At 46.7% G+C, this 17,213-nt stretch overlaps 1 protein-coding gene across 8 annotated transcripts in view; it reads right to left on the bottom strand.

The window, feature by feature from the left end:
* The window catches only part of RAB11FIP4 (RAB11 family interacting protein 4), a 219,313-nt gene that overhangs the window by 30,310 nt on the left and 171,790 nt on the right, over positions 1–17,213 (bottom strand). Inside the window, exon 1 of one of the 8 annotated variants that reach the window (XM_083490045.1) lies at positions 12,224–12,429. The exons of 6 other annotated variants lie outside the window; for them this stretch is intronic. The gene's annotated coding sequence lies outside the window, so the exon portion shown is untranslated. Of the gene's footprint in view, positions 1–12,223; positions 12,430–17,213 lie in introns of those variants that run through there. One more of the 8 variants, XM_083490047.1, reaches the window with a different exon arrangement.

The raw sequence follows: 17,213 nt of genomic DNA, 5'->3' as shown, positions 1-17,213 counted from the left end.
TGCGCATATATCCTATTAAACCTCACGCAATGAACCAACTCAGATTTTGCTACTTGGGTGTCATAGTGTAACAATATGCACGAGCTTTGTCCTGCACCCCCGGGAAAGGAGTGGTACCCAGACCAACTGCAAAGCAGATAAAACCTTTGCTACCATCTTCCTCGCCTGCTTTTTGGGAGAAAAGCAATGACAAACCTAGACAGCATCTTAAAAAGCAGAGACATCACCTTGCCAACAAAGGTCCGTATAGTTAAAGCTATGGATTTCCCAGTAGTGATGTATGGAAGTGAGAGCTGGACCATCAAGAAGGCTGATCGCCAAAGAATTGATGCTTTTGAATTGTGGTGCTGGAGGAGACTCTTTGAGAGTCCTATGGACTGCAAGAAGATCAAACCTATCCATTCTGAAGGAAATCAGCCCTGAGTGCTCACTGGAAGGACAGATGCTGAAGCTGAGGCTCCAATACTTTGGCCACCTCATGAGAAGAGAAGTCTCCCTGGAAAAAACCCTGATGTTGGGAAAGATGGAGGGCACAAGGAGAAGGGGATGACAGAGGACGAGATGGTTGGACAGTGTTCTTGGAGCTACCAGCCTGAGTTTGACCAAACTGCGGGAGGCAGTGGAAGACAGGAGTGCCTGGCGTGCTCTGGTCCATGGGGTCACGAAGAGTCGGACACGACTAAACAACAACAACCATCTTCCTGCTTTGCCTTACTCCTGCTCCCCTCTGAAGGGGAGAAAAGAGATACTGGACCATCTCTGGAGGAGGATGGACCCACAAACTGATTATTTGCAACAGCTGGCCCTTGGGAGGTTGTAGACCAGGCTTCCTCAACCTTGGCCCTCCAGATGTTTTGAGACCACAATTCCCATCACCCCTGACCACTGGTCCTGCTAGCGAGGGATCATGGGAGTTGAAGGCCAAAAACATCTGGAGGGCCGAGGTTGAGGAAGCCTGTTGTAGACTCTGCTTCCTTGGACGTTTTTAAGCCATCTGTCATGGGTGCTTTAGTTTAGATTCCTGCATCGCAGGGGGTTGGACTAGACGACCCTTGGGGTCCCTTCCAACTCTACAATTCTATGATACCAGACTTTTGGCTAGGGTAGGGGGGTTAAAAGTGGGAGAAGTGGAATAATTGCTTATCTGCTAATTGGTGGGTGAGAGTAGCTCTTTGTTTAGTACAGTGGAACGTTGATTCTCAAAAAGCTTAGTTGATGAACAAATTGGCTCCCAAACGCCAAAAACCCAGAAGTAAGTGTTCCGGTTTTTGAACATTTTTTGGAAGCCGAATGTCCGACGCAGCTTCCACTTCAGTGCAGGAAGCTCTTGCAGCCAATCAGAAGCCGCGCCTCAGTTTCGGGAGTTGAATGGACTTCCAAAACGGATTAAGTTTGAGAACCCAGGTTCCACTGTATAGTTTATGTTGTTTTTTTATTGGCAGGTATGTTGTGCTTTCTAGGGACACGGGTGGCGCTGTAGGTTAAACCACAGAGCCTAGGACTTGCCGATCAGAAGGTCGCTGGTTCGAATCCCCGCGACGGGGTGAGCTGCCAGCTCCTGCCAACCTAACAGTTTGAAAGCACGTCAAAGTGCAAGTAGATAAATAGGTACCGCTCTGGCAGGAAGGTAAACAGCGTTTCCATGCGCTGCTCTGGTTCGCCAGAAGCGGCTTAGTCATGCTGTCCACATGACCCAGAAGCTGTACGCTGGCTCCCTTGGCCTATAGAGCGAGATGAGCGCCGCAACCCCAGAGTCGGCCACGACTGGACCTAGTGGTCAGGGGTCCCTTTACCTTTTATGTTGTGTTTATTTTTTCACAAATGTTATATTAGATGATATATTGATACACTGTAGACACCCCCCCCCCCGTTTTCCTTCTGTTATGGCAGGCATGTCCAACTGGTTGGTCGCGAATTACTGGTCGATCGGGTGCATCCCTGGTCAATCCTGGTTGATCGTGTGATCCTTATTGTTCGTTTGGCTCCCCAAGAGAATCCCAGCAGCTCTGGCTCCCCAATAAAAGCTCAACAACTTTGGTGAATCCAAAGTGGTAGATTACTGCCAGTTTTTTAAATAGTGGCAGTAGATCTCAGTCTCTGGGAGTTGGACTTGCCTGCCTTATGGTATAATGTGTCTATTGCTGTAGATCACTTTGAAACCTTCAGGTAACATGCAACTAATAAATTTAATTAATTTGTAAAAGCTCAGTAGCAGGCTCCACAGAGTTCAATGGGGCTTCCCCTGTTGACTGTGGGGCTGCAGTCTTAGTTACTGTTGTGATTTTTTTAAAGGGATGCCTTAAATTTGTCTTGCGCTTACCAAGCACATGAAGTTTTCTGCAAATAGCTCTCACGCTGGTAAACTTTAACAGCCTGCCATACTGCACTTCTGCAGAACAATTGCTAGAGGCGTCCCTTAATACCAGAGCAGAACAAGGCTATCCTTTTCAAAACAAAGGCTGTCATTTCCAAATTTAAAACAGCCAGACAGCTAAAGATGGCTCAATGTTTGGACAGAATACTGTCTAGATCATACTTAGCTCAGCAGTGACCCATGTCAAATTATGTAACGGAGTCAATATTCTATCGGGAGTCAGGACTGTGCATTGTTATTCAGAAAATGGGGGTGGGGAGTCAATTCCACCAGTTAATTTAGCTGCTAATTAGCACGGTAAATGAATGGGCAATTTAACATTATAGCACATTTCTGTTGCTGTTAGAAAGAGCAATGCATTTTGTCCTCTGCTCTCAAACGAAAAAACATAAAGAAAACATTACAGCTAAACAAAGAAGATTATAGCTGGTCAGGAAACAGGAGCTCTCTTTGCGCCACAACAGACAGACAGAGCTAATAAATAGATATCTTGAATAGTTCAGGGCAACAAACAGAAAGAAAACAGAAAGCGCATGCAAAAGATTCGTGACACCTGGTGCCAAGTTGTGAGCAACTTGAAACCATACAACTGGTTGGATTTGCTACAATTCATAGTGGTAACACATGCAACTGCTCTGAAATCCAATGCATACTTTCCAGTGAGGCTACATCTTGTGACTTGTACTGTACGGTTAAGAACATATGGTGATCACATGCCAGGAAGTTGCAATGGGAGGAAACTTCACTGAGTGTGTCTACTACTCGGCCCCTATGGAGACATAATGCTTAGCCATGGATTGTTTCCTTTAAGTGTGGCTAAAACAGGTCACAGTAGCTAAGCCACATCTAAAGATTGGCTGCAAAGCAGGATAGAAAACCATGGTTTGAAATGATTTGACCAAACCATGGTTGGCATTAAACCATGGCTCAGGGTTTCTCTGTCTCCCCAGACTCTTTGGTTGCAATGTGAGAAGAAGGTAGTATCACTGAGTGCTGCCTTCCTGGACATGACTTCTGGCGAGCAGGGTCACCACAGCAAAAGTGCAACATGATTTGTGCCTCAGTGGAAGAGCAAATGCCTCGCTAGCAGAAGCTCCAAGGTTCAACCTTCAGCATCTCCCAGTAGAAGTTATGGGAGACTGGTGTAGATACTGAGCTTGATGACTATGGGTCCGACTTGGGGGAAGGCAGTTTTTAATGTTCCTATTGCACTGCAAATTGGGGGTCCTAACCAGGATTGAGGCTGCAATATACAAGGTGTGACCAGAAAGTTTGGTGAATGGTCACAGAAATAGGACAACAAGAAATATTCGAACATACAGGCCTTGTTGTTGTTTAGTTGTGTCCGACTCTTCGTGACCCCATGGACCAGAGCACGCCAGCCACTTCTGTCTTCCACTGCCTCCTGCAGTTTGGTCAAACTCATGTTGGTAGCTTCAAGAACACTATCCAACCAGCTTGTCCTCTGTCGTCCCCTTCTCCTTGCACCCTCCTTCTTTCCCAACATCAGGGTCTTTTCCAGGGAGCCTTCTCTTCTCATGAGGTGGCCAAAGTATTGGAGCCTCAGCTTCAGGATCTGTCCTTCCAGAGAGCACTCAGGGCTGATTTCCTTCAGAATGGATAGGTTTGATCTTCTTGCAGTCCATGGGACTCTCAAGAGTCTCCTCCAGCACCATAATTCAAAAGCATCAATTATTTGGTGATCAGCCTTCTTTATGGACTAGCTCTCACTTCCATACATCACTACTGGGAAAACCTACAGGCCTTCAAAGTAGGCCCCCTCTGATACAATGCACCGTTGACAACGTCCGTAGAACTGTTGGAAACTTCTGGAGAAGTCCTCTTTTCGTACTGCTTTCAGTTCCCTCGTCACACCAGCTTGGATGTGTGAAATGTTGGGAAATCTGTGCCCTTTCAGTGCAGATTTCAGTTTTGGAGAAAGGAAGAAATCCAGTGGGGCCAGATCGGGAGAATATGGAGGGTGGGACAACTCTGTAAGCTCAGTAACGATTTCACACAGAATATGCAATTCTTCCGCCGTCACTCGGATGGACAAACGCCGATTCTGCATCAATAACTCACAAACTCTGTCGACATTTGCCGTCGTTCTGCCCGTCAACAGTTTGCCAGATGGTTTGCAACCCTTTGATAGTTTGCAACACTTCACGGAAATGCTTAAACCACTCATACACTGTCTTTCGAGTTACAGCTTCATCTTTGTATACAACTGTGCGCATTTCGTGGGTTTCCAATGCCAATTGTATGTTCAAATATTTCTCGCTGTTCAATTTCTGTGACCATTCACCGAACATTCCGGTCACACCTTGTACTATTCACATTTACCTGTGATTAAGTCTCACTGAACTCAATGGGGCTTTCTTTTGAGTAGACATGCCTAGGGTTGCACTGCAAGGCAACAAACCATGGTTAAAACTAGTCATACGTAAGTATTCTGTCTGCACCAAATACAATGGTACCTCAGGTTAAGAACTTAATTCATTCTGGAGGTCCGTTCTTAACCTGAAACTGTTCTTAACCTGAAGCACCACTTTAGCTAATGGGGCCTCCTGCTGCCGCCGCGCCGCCGGAGCACAATTTCTGTTCTCATCCTGAAGCAAAGTTCTTAACCTGAGGTACTATTTCTGGGTTAGCGGAGTCTGTAACCTGAAGCATCTGTAACCTGAAGCATCTGTAACCCGAGGTACCACTGTATGCATTATTACTGTAGCGAACAACAGGGCAAGAACTCTACATAGAATTTCACCACAAGATTCTCTCTGTTCAACAGTGGGATACAATGTTTTAAGATTTATTTGGGAATTTTTGTTACTTCGCACAAGCTTGTTCTACCACTATTTTGGACTTTCTTGAAATATGTATCCACTATGATACTTCTCTCAGGTCTCTCATAGCTCTAGTAATTGTGAACGTTGAATCAAGGGTCAGCGTTGGTGTAACACCAGCAGTTAAATTGTGACCAGGGAAGACAACTGCAGTGAAGTGGAGAGTCAGATTTAAAGAGAGCCAAGTCCTTCTCCATCTTATCTCTCTGTGGTCTCTGCTGCTCAAACTCTTTTCTCCAAGCCTAGATCCAATGCCAGAAATCAGCACAGCTGGGCTAGAAGACCCTGGAAGCAAGTGCAGTCAAAGGTTTTGGTTCCCTTCAACCTGTGCCTCTTTTGGATATGAAGAATCAGATCCAAGATATGAAGAATCAGATCTGATTTGGGCAGAAATGTTTCCAAACATAGGTTGCCACCCTCACGTCTAATTTGATCTGTCATGACTGTAAGAGCAGACATACAGGAAAGATCACATAAGGGGAAAGACTGAAGCAGTCAGAGAAATATCTGCAGTTCAACTGACCTCCCAGGTCTGACCTCAGGTTAATAATTAGCTCAACTAGCCAGCTGACTAAGGAACAAGCAACATCTACTGGATTTATGCCATGAATTTTCAAACTCACTGCAGCAACCAGGCATGATCTGACTACATAGAGTCTATTAGAATATGGCTGCCCACCTCTTGGGAGAGACAGAACACATCCCCTCTTTCTTGTAGACATTGGTTATGAGCCAGCCTTCTGGCTTCAATTCTAAGGGCTGGTTCTTGCTTTGAAAGCTCTTTATGACTTGGGACCAACATGCTTCAGAGAAAGCCAGCTCCCATACGAGCCCAGTTTTGGGCAATGTTCTCCACAGCAAGCCTCCTCCAGGTGTCCATGCTATAGCAGAGAAAGACATCTACAGTCATACCTTGGTTCTTGAACAGAATGTGTTCTGGCAGTCCATTCGACTTCCTGAACCGTTCAAAAACCAAGACGCGGCTTCTGATTGGCTGAAGGATGCTCCTGCAGCCAATCGGAAGCCACACCGGATGTTTGGCTTCTGAAAATTGTTCCAAAACCGGAACACTCACTTTCGGGTTTCAGTTGTTTGGGAACCAAGGCATTTGAGATCCAAGGTACGACTGCATAGTGGAGAACAGGTCCTTGACCATAGCTGCTCCAGAGGCTCAGAGCTGTTCTGGCCTTAAAGCTTTGCTGAGAGCCAGTGTGGTGTAGTGGTTAAGAGCGGTAGTCTCGTAATCTGGGGAACTGGGTTCACGTCTCCACTCCTCCACATGCAGCTGCTGGGTGACCTTGGGCCAGTCACACTTCTTTGAAGTCTCTCAGCCCCACTCACCTCACAGAGTGTTTGTTGTGGGGGAGGAAGGGAAAGGAGAATGTTAGCCTCTTTGAGACTCCTTAAAGGGAGTGAAAGGCAGGATATCAAATCCAAACTCTTCTTCTTCTTCTTGCAGAGAGAATGAAAGCTATAACTGCAAAGTGAGCATTGTGGGTGAATGCTGCTGCTATGATTTAGATTTTTTTAAAAAAGCTCCATGAATTATTTCTGTTGTTTTATTTAGGCCAGAAGACACCTGTGCAGGGCATAGTTTAAACAAAGAGGGTCAAAATACAGCACACTGGAGAAACATGGTAAAGAACCCCAGGTCCATTCTGCATCTTCGCTCTATGAAACCCACCTGCCAGAAATGTATTCTGCTCCTAATCTGGTCCCTGTGCCATTTGTATGATCCATGTTTGGCAAGCATGGATGATGTAGTTTAAAGGGTCTAAAGGTAAAGGACCCCAGACAGTTAAGTCCAGTCAAAGGCAACTGTGGGGTTGCGGAGCTCATTTCATTTTCAAGACAAGGGAGCCAGCGTTAGTCCACAGACAGCCTTCCAGGTCATGTGGCCAGCATGACTAAACCGCTTCTGGCACAACAGAACACCGTGACGGAAACCAGAGCACATGAAAACACCGTTTAGCTTCCTGCCACAGGGGTACCTATTTATCTACTTGCACTGGTGTGCTTTCAAACTGCTAGGTTGGCAGGAGCTGAGACAGAGCAACGGGAGCTCACCCCGTCGCGCAGATTCAAACTGCCAACAAAACATCCTCACAGTCTCCACCCAACCCACCAGGAAAGGCAAAAGCAGTTCAACACATACAAGGAGGTATGTTCCACCCTCCAGTAATCATTTACTCCTTGTTGCTCTGATTGCACCTTAGCTACGGATGGGAAGAATTGAGTATTGACATGTAAAAAGCCTATGGAGATGGGAATTGAAAGTATTGTCATGCCCATGTTGGAGGCAGCTTCCTTGAACATAGCCTAGTGGGCAAGTTTAAGTGAGTTGCCCAAGGCACATGTCTATAAAACAGGAAACACATGTAGAAGTAAAATAGATCTGGGTGGTTAAAACCAGCCTTCCCTAAACTTGATGCCCTCCTGATGTTTTAGACTATAACATGCATCAACCACAGGTTATGGGACGGCTGGTAAAGCAATAAAGCTATGCCATGTGTCCAGTGCTCTTTTTCTGGGGGGACGCATACCCCTAAACATTTTGCAAATATTTGCACTTTTGTCCGTTTACTGTATTTATTTTCCCCGATTTGATTTTCCCCGAATGGTGATTTTCTTGAATCAAAATGAGAGTACCTCTAAACATTTTTTAGGGGGGAAAAGGCACTGCATATGTCACTAGAGAAGGTAAAAACTCACTGCGGTCATGGTGAGCCAATCTGATCCGGCAGACTGTGAGCGACAGTTGTTAATTCTAGATCCCAAATGTGAGCAACAGTGGCACAATCAAGCAAAACCCCCAAACCAAACCAAATTATGCCCCCTGAGCCTCCCTAAGGGAATGTACTGCAATTCCACTTTGAACAATAGGCCCAGTTTTTTTGCAAAAAGAAGGAAAAGAGCAGAAACATAACACTCTCGCAGGTTCTTGCGAAATGTGATATTTCCACTAAAAAAGAGAGAGGAGGACGGGGGTACAAAAGCAACTCATTTCAAAACTCAATCTGAGATGTGTTTCGTTTGAATTATGAGTGCAACAGGAAGCGAACCACAGACATGGGTTAACGTCGAACAACTGCCAGAAAGTTCCCAAGGTATCTGAGCAGCAACAGATAAACTTTCGTTCACCAACACCATGGATTCTTCAACCCTCTTTGTTTCGGGGAATCCATCTCCTATTGAGTTGCATGCAAGGGATCCCTGCACAACACAGAGGATTCTGGGACCAGAGGAGCATCGTGGCTGCCGATACAAATGCTGGTCACTTCTGATGGGCTTGATCAATTAGATTTATGTCCTGCTTGTTGACTAGTGACTTACAACATACACAAAATGCGATAGATAAAGGAACGACACACTCTAAAGGAAAACAACCATATGAGTCAGCACCAGATCTTCCTTGCAACAGGGCAGTTAGTAGTAATGGAAGGTCCTTGGGGTTGTTTTTTTGGTGGGGGTGGTGAGAGGCAAGTTGGTGCACAGTTCTGCCTGTTGATGGCTGGTTGTCCTGTGATGGGCAGGGGACAGTCTCACTCAGCTTTCCCCAAGCCGGTGCCTTCCAAGTTTTGGTGGACTCACCTTATGGCAGACCATTGGTCATGCTGGCGAACACTATGGGGAACTGTAGTCTAACACCTGGAGGGAACCAGGCTAAGAAAGTGTGCTAGCTGAAGCAAGTAAAGGTAAAGGGACCCCTGACCATTAGATCCAGCCGCAGACTCTGGGGTTGCGACGCTCATCTTGCTTTATTGGCCGAGGGAGCCAGCGTACAGCTTCCGGGTCATGTGGCCAGCATGACTAAGCCGCTTCTGGCGAACCAGAGCAGCGCACGGAAATGGCGTTCACCTTTCCACCAGAGCGATACCTATTTATCTACTTGCACTTTGACGTGCTTTCAAACTGCTAGGTTGGCAGGAGCAGGGACCGAGCAATGGGAGCTCACCCTGTCACAGGGATTCGAACCGCCGACCTTCTGATCGGCAAATCCTAGGCTCTGTGGTTTAACCCACAGTGGTGTTAAACTTCACCTCTCCCCCTTGCTCTCATCATCACCCATGGGCAGTGTTAGGAACACGGATATATAAGCTAATCGCCAAATACTGTCTTAAACCTTTGTTACAGTTGCCACCACATAATGTCTCGAAGCCATTTCCTCCCAATGAAGTTCATTTCCATTTCTACGCCACTTATATTTTAAAGGAAAAAATCTCAAAGCGGTTGACAACACATTAAAACAGGCCCAGCAAAGGAAGGATGGATACAAAAACATAGGGAATAGGCAGAAATGGCGAAACTTACCAGACTGGTTGCACCAGTCACAAAATGTGCCTGGCTAATTTTGGACACTGCCCATGGGGAATATAGTTTTAATTCCTTGGGGCATACCCAGTGGCAGGACACTAGACAGGAAGATCAAGAATGGTTGAATGCTGGTTTCTTCAAAGAAGCATGTTTGCCATCACTTATCTTCCCACTGGGGAACCCCAACCTCTCAAGGAATCCAGGGGATACCCTGAAATACAATTAAAAAACCTATTCCAAACTAGTCTACCCCACGTACGCCATGCCAACATTGTTTTAGGACAGCAATGTCCACTGGCTGCACCTGTGGATTATACAGAAGGAGAGCTAAAGGGATCTAACACTTTTTTGTGTTGGGACAGTTTAGTGAACAGCAGAGGTGCACTGAACATGCCCAATAGGCAGTTGGAGCCACTAGCTCAATTCAGTATAGCAGCTTCTTATAACTTTATTTTATTTTTTTGCATATAGTTATAAACCACCACTTCCTAAAAAAAAAAATGTAAAGGCATAATATATCAGAAAATTATAAAACAAATGGCCAACAATGAATCAAACTTTCCATTTTTAGGAGCAGTCACAAAAAAGTGCTCAACCACAAGTTGGCCAGACTTTTCAGATTCTCTCCGCTACTAGCAACCCCCCCCCAAAAAAAACCCCTTCTAAGTGGAAGCATATAGAATTGCTGCGAAACTCTGCCTTCTCAAGAATACCCATATGGCGGCAACTGCAAAACACAGACCTGGCCGGATCAGCCAAATGGCAAACATGATGGTAAAATATTGCAGTCCTCAGCTTGCAGAAACAGATGTTTTGGGAATAAGCGCAGCAAGTACAATTTCACACCTTGCTTGTTTGTGCAGTGTACTACAATCTCACTTCGCTGTCCTGAGGTTGCCATCCACTTTCATGCATAGTTGGCACATTTCGGGAGTCAAAAGATTTCTCTGCTCAAAGGAGCCATGACAAACCACTCCCATCATGATATGAAGATGCAGATCCACCATAAACAGCCACTGAAATACACTAGGCTACCATGTTGAGTTTGGCGACCCAGATTCACAGGGAAATCCCTAGTGATGTTGCTCTCTGTCTATCTCAGAGCTGCTGTGACAAGCAAATGAGTCAGGAATTTATGGAGGGGGTTTTTTTGTATTGCAACAGAAATGATTTACCGTGATGTAGAAGAGAATACTGGGGTCTCTCTGGCAACTATCCAGATTGCCACTAAACATGCAAACAAGAAGTCTTTGATTTTTCATTGGGAAAGACTTAATCAACAAAACACTCCTTGGGCACGCATTGCAGGATGCCCAGCACAAATGTAACCACTGACAGCAAAACATAACATCCTGAACTCAACTACCTGCCCACAGATCATAGAATCGTTGAGCTGGAAGGGACCACAACGGTCATCTAGTCCAACCCCCTGAAATGCAGGAGTCTTTTGCCCAAACCCGCAACCCTGAGTCTCATGTTCCACCAACTGAGCTATCTGGCCACATTGCATGGTAACCAGATGTTGCCTGGACTCCCAACTCCCACCAACCCAGGACAGAATGGTGGACGGGCAGGGATGATGGGATTTGTAGTCCCAGCAACCTCCGGAGGGCACCACGTTGCTTGTAGCCTCATCTGTGCTTTTCGGTGCGGCACACCGATTCGAAACTGGGCAGTAAGACGCTTGCGTAATCAAAGGCGCATCACAGGAAGCCAGCGATCTGATTTTTCATTTCCCCGATTCCCTGCGTCAGAATCGGTCCCCAAGACAAAATCTTACAGAGAGCACTGGCGCTGGATCCAGGCTAGCGGCTCTCACAAGCCCGACATTCATGGAGGGGGGGGGGAGAGAGAGAAGAGAACATAATGCACCAAGCTGGCTAGGCTGATGCGCCGGGGACGCCTCGATCCTGCCTCTGATCCTTTCCCAGGGAATCCGGCGGAACAGCAGCAGCCCCGCGCACCGCAACGCGCAACCTGGAAAGGTCATGGATCCGGCGCCCTCCAGCGCCCACCCACGCCGCCTCCCGACTGCCCTTCCTCCGAGGAGCGAGCCAGCCAGCCTTGCCCGCTCTCCCAGGACCTAAAAATAAAAACAACGTGAAATCTGCGGGAATTATATGGATAATCTACTTGCCTGCTTGCTGCAGTGGACGGGCTCCCACCCCGCGCTAGAGTGCCAAAAAAAGGAGAAGAGGAAAAAAAAAGAAGTAGCCGTTGCCAGACCTAACAAAGAAAGAGAGATCTCTCTCTCTCCTGCTAGAATTTCGCTTTGATGGTATCTCGAGGTTCCCGGGGAGGAACGAGGGTTGAGGAAGGAGAGAGGAGGCGGGCGGGCAAGGAAGCGATTCCGCCGATCGCCCACTCCTCCCTTGCGTAGAGAAGAAAACGGGGTTGCGCGGAGGGGGGGGGAGAGGAGGGGTGACATTAGGAAGAAGCAGATTGCTTAAAGCCAACTGATTCCCCAAGCAGTGGCCAACCGGACTGGAGACGCCCCCCAGGCTTCATAAGGGGGTTCCCCCTTGCAAAGAAAGACGAGCCCTACCCCCGCAATTGTTAGACCGGACCCAAAAAAACTTTGCAAGGAAATAAACCCCCCCCCCCAGTCCCCGCTCCTTTCTTTCCGTCCAGCGTCTCTTCGCAGCAGCATCCAATTCATTTCCTTCTTTCCGCCTCCATCCTTTCCCCTTACCTGGCTCAGCGGCGGATCCAGGCGATGCCTGCGCTCCCCCAGCCGCCGGGAAGAGGAAGGAGTCCGTCGGCCGTAGCTGGGCGAGAGAGCAAGACCGGCCTCTCTCTCTCTCTTTCTCCTGCTCCTCCTCCTTCGCCGCTCGCTCACCCCGCGCTCAGGAGCCAGCCAACCCCTCCGCCTCCCACCTTGGGCAACAGTTGGCAGTTAGCGCGGAAGCCACGCCTCCACACCCCCCCCCGCAGGCTGTTGCTAAGCGCCCCGGCCCCCTCATTGTATCCTTTCGGCGGCATCAAAACGGGGCGGGGGCGCGAAGATTCCAAAAGGGAAAGTGGGCGGCGCCAAGAGTTTTTAGAGGCTGTTGTCGATTAGTCGTGTCCGACTCCTCGTGATCCCATGGACCAGAGCACGCCGGGCACTTCTGTCTTCCACTGCCTCCCGCAGTTTGGTCAAACTCATGCTGGTAGCTTCGAGAACACTGTCCAACCATCTCGTCCTCCTTCTCCTTGCGCCCTCCATCTTTCCCAGCATCAGGGTCATTTCCAGGGAGTCTTCTCTTCTCATGAGGTGGCCAAAGTATTGGAGCCTCAGCTTCAGGATCTTTCCTTCAGGGCTGATTTCCTTAAGAATGGATAGGTTTGATCTTCTTGCAGTCCATGGGACTCTCAAGAGTCTCCTCCAGCACCATAATTCAAAAGCATCAATTCTTCGGCGATCAGCCTTCTTTGTGGTCCAGCTCTCACTTCCATACATCTGGGAAAACCATAGCTTTGACTATACGGACCTTTTAGAGGTAGCCACTAGCAAAGCTTCCATCAGGAGTCTGTGGCACGCAAGCAATGGGGATGATGCGGGGTGGGTGGGGGCTGTGGTTGGGAATGCGTGGCTCGCTGCAAAGAGCAAGAAACTACGCCCGTCGCAGAAACTTGAGTTTCGTTGGGGGTGAAGTTCCCGCATTCGAGCATACGAGCCCAGCTGGCCTCAGTGGAACATGCTTCTGAGCAAATGGGCTTAGGGCCGTGCTTGTTACCAATCCTTTCAGTTTGTGTTGCAGGTACACACACACACACACACACACACACACAGAGAGAGAGAGAGAGAGAGAGAGAGAGAGAGAGAGAGGGCTAGGAGTTTGTAACACTTAAGGGATTGCCTTCACCCAGCTGTTATTAATGTCAGAAATCATCTGGCCCATAGCTGTCAACGTTTTCCTTTTTTTAAAGGGAAATTCCTTTATTCCAAATAGGATTCCTCGTGAGAAAAGGGAAATGTTGACAGCTATGATCTGGCCTGGGTGCCAACTTGGAATAAAAGTCGCACCCCTGCATAACTGTGCACGTGACATGGTGCACACGCACCGTTTGAATGGCAGTGCCCATCAACTTTGGAAGCCCTGCCCCCCTCAAATATTTTATTGGGGGGAGGGGAGGGAGAAAGACCCCTTGGTGCTTTGAGCCCACCCAGGGGTGGCTGTGGGCAGGATTCCTGCATTGCTGGGGGTTGGACTAGATGACCCTCAGGGTCCCTTCCAACACTACAATTCATATATGTGCACTCGCGCTTGTATGTTGGTTGCGAACCTGAGGGTCTGCATGCAGAAGCTAGCTCCTAGGTGCAATGCCCAGCATTTCCAAGTGGGACCGGGAAAGTCCTCAATTCCACAAGAGCAGCTGCCAATCAGTGTAGAGAGTGTTGAAATAGATGAACCAATGGTCTGATTTGGTATAAAGCTGTCTCCATCTCCCCACCCCAAATGCCATCCTGTACAGTGGTGCCTCGGGTTAAGAACTTAATTTGTTCTGGAGGTCCGTTCTTAACCTGAAACTGTTCTTAACCTGAGGTACCACTTTAGCTAATGGGGCCTCCTTGCTGCCACCGCACAATTTCTGTTCTCATTCTGAAGCAAAGTTTTCTTAACCCGAGGTACTATTTCTGGGTTAGCAGAGTCTGTAACCTGAAGCATCTGTAACCTGAGGTACCACTGTACTGGAGAGAGTAAGATTAAAACAAAAATAAAATGCTTCGTGAGACAGGGAAATCAATATTCTATTTCTCCTATTGCTGCAATATTCTCTGCAGGATACAGAGAAAAGTACATAACCCCCCCCCCCCAGGAGAAGTATTTAGTATGAATCAGCAGATAGCATAATTAAAGTTACTTAAGGATATGAAGGAAGAAATTTCAGCTGTGATTCCATGCACACTTACTTTAAAACAAAGTGCCTCCTCCCCTAAAAAAAATCCCCAATGCCACTTTTTCCACTGACACATTTAGGACGGATGGACTTTGAAGTCCAGATCCGTTGCCCATATATAGATGAATGTAGTGGAATGCAACCTTAGGCAGAGAAAACAATCCAATAAGCTCCTGTACTGCAATAAGGAATCCAGATTCTGCATGCAGAGCGTTATGGCCATGTAAGCAGTGACCATGCTCATTTTCCTATGCAGGCATAATAGTAAGACTTCCAACTTCCTTTTGAAGGTCCCCCTTTCTGGTGTCTGGAACGGTGGACTAGTAAGACACCATATTAAAAAAGGAGGTTTGTACAGATATATCATGCTATGTGCAGCAGTCTCTGTGTATTTTCTCAACGCAGATGTAACATTCCCCGCTGCCAAGGTGCGATCTCCTTTAGAAACTGAATTTTCGGGTTTCCACCTGAAAACAACTCCACCATGGCTTTTAATGGATAGGCATTCTCCGCTCTCTAAGGCAGAGCTTCCCAAACTTTTCATGTTGGTGGCACACTTTTTGGATGTGCATCATTTCGTGACGCAGTAATTCAGTTTTACTAGAAAATCGGAGGTTAAAATACCGTATTCTTTTGCTCCATAAGACACACTTTTTTCCTCCTGAAAAGTAAGGGTAAATGTCTTTGTGTCTTATGGAGCGAATGCGTGGTCCCTGGAGCCAAATTGCCCAGGGGCAAAAAGCAGATCGTGCTTTTTTTTTTTAGAAAGAGGGAAGGGGGTGTTGAAACGAAGCCGCAGAGCAGCTGGTCGGCAAGCGATCGGGAGGCAGATAAGGGAGGCTAGCGATAAAGGAGGCTGCCTGGGAGGGGGGAGGTAAAAGCCCATGGATCCTCAGGATTTTTGCATTGGGTCACCCCAAATTAACCATCAGATTACATAGCATGTCCATGGCTACAGCCTGCACCCAAAAAATCACGCATCCACTGTTTTGTGGGGCCGCAATGGCGCAAAAATGTGGTTACAAAGCACGGATCCACATGGATTCTCAGGATCCTCAGGATTTTTGCATTGAGCTACCCCAAACTCACCGTCAAATCACATGTCTGTGGCCATAGCATGAACCACAAAAATCACACATCCACTGTTTCGTTCAGAATTTTTTTTCTTCTTGTTTTCCTCCTCTAAAAACTAGGTGCGTCTTATGGTCAGGTGCGTCTTATGGAGCGAAAAAAGTGGTAATCTCTTTCCAGCCCTGGGAGGAGCATGGATAAAGTTTGTGTGACACACCTATACACTGCAGCTGACACACTAACGTGTAGTGACACACAGTTTGGAAAGATCTGGTCTAAAGACCTGCATTCTAGCTGCTGTTTCCATCTCAACTTTGGCCTCTGCATTACCCATCCCTCTAGGGAATGAGCCCCATCTGCATTCTCAATCCTGCAATAAGGCAGAAAAACCTGCACTAACTTCTCTTATTGATGATGGTGGTTAGCGTTTTTCAATAAAGAATGAAATAGTATGCCAAAGCAATAACGTAACTAGAAACTGTTTCTCATGCATGTTTCACGGCTAACTGACATTTCCCTTCTTCCTCCCTGCACCAGTCCACACACGGAAATTCAGATACATGAAACAGTCATAACCATCAGGAATTTTTGCCAAGAATGAATTGCTGGGAGCCTTGAAAATTATGGATGTTCAGTGAAAAGCATGCCAAAGCCTATAGAAAGAATCTCGGATCTTTTGCTCTTGTATAAATCTTAACTGATGGGTCATTTTTTTCTATTACTGCTCCAAAGAGATTGGTATCACTGACCGTGAATAAGATCTTGGGATGATTGCCAGGAGTGAGCTATAGTCAGTCTTGCTGCTAAAGTCAGGCATATACAGTCGTACCTTGGAAGTCAAACGGAATCTGTTCCAGAAGTCCGTTCAACTTCCAAAACGTTTGGAAACCAAAGCACAGCTTCTGATTGGCTGCAGGAAGTGTCAGATGTTCGGCTTCCAAAAGAACGTTTGGAAACCGGAACAATCACATCCAGGTTTTGATCGTTCGGGAGCCGATTTGTTCAGGAGCCAAGGCGTTCAATATCCAAGGTACGACTGTACACAGTTCCTTTAACAGAATGTTTGAATTTCCTTCCTCAAAAATATTCAAGTAATGCTAACTGTGAACTTAGCGACACTTCTTCATTAAGGATAAGAACCATCTCTGCGTGTATCATCTTCCAATACCAGCACAAATGTTTATATTTGCCCCACAAATATGTTTGCCAGACCCTCTCCAATAAGTCATAGTGGAAAATATTTGAGACAGCTGTAAAGGTGTACAATACCGTCTGTGAATTAACTTCAACGAATTCTCCCTCATGTAAACTGAGACTGATCAAAAGAGCCACACACCCCATATATTTTATTCTAATCTTTGGTTTGAATTTCACTCCCCAAACCCATATTGCTTTAAGGCTTGCCATGGAATTCACAGTTGCTCCTAACGTCTTACAGAAAGAAAGAAAGAAAGAGAAAGAGAGAGAGAGAAAGAAAGAAAGATATAAACCCAAACACTCTTCACAGCTGTCATATTACTGTGCTTCTGCTTTCAGAAATTGCTTTCAGTAACTTCCTTTTTTGAAAACCAACATGTTGTTGTGCAAACCAGTATTTCGTTATTGTACAAATATATACTAGCAAACAAACGGGAGGCGAGAGAATAAAGAAATGAAAGTGGGACTATTGGGGAAAGTATCCAATTTTTACACAAGCATTTCCCGGAATGTGGCTACCTTGTTACGAT

Source organism: Podarcis liolepis (genome assembly GCF_965112155.1).
Source record: "Podarcis liolepis genome assembly, chromosome: 2".
In the NCBI taxonomy this organism is placed as follows: Eukaryota; Metazoa; Chordata; class Lepidosauria; order Squamata; family Lacertidae; genus Podarcis; species Podarcis liolepis.
This window is presented reverse-complemented; position numbering and strand designations above follow the sequence as displayed.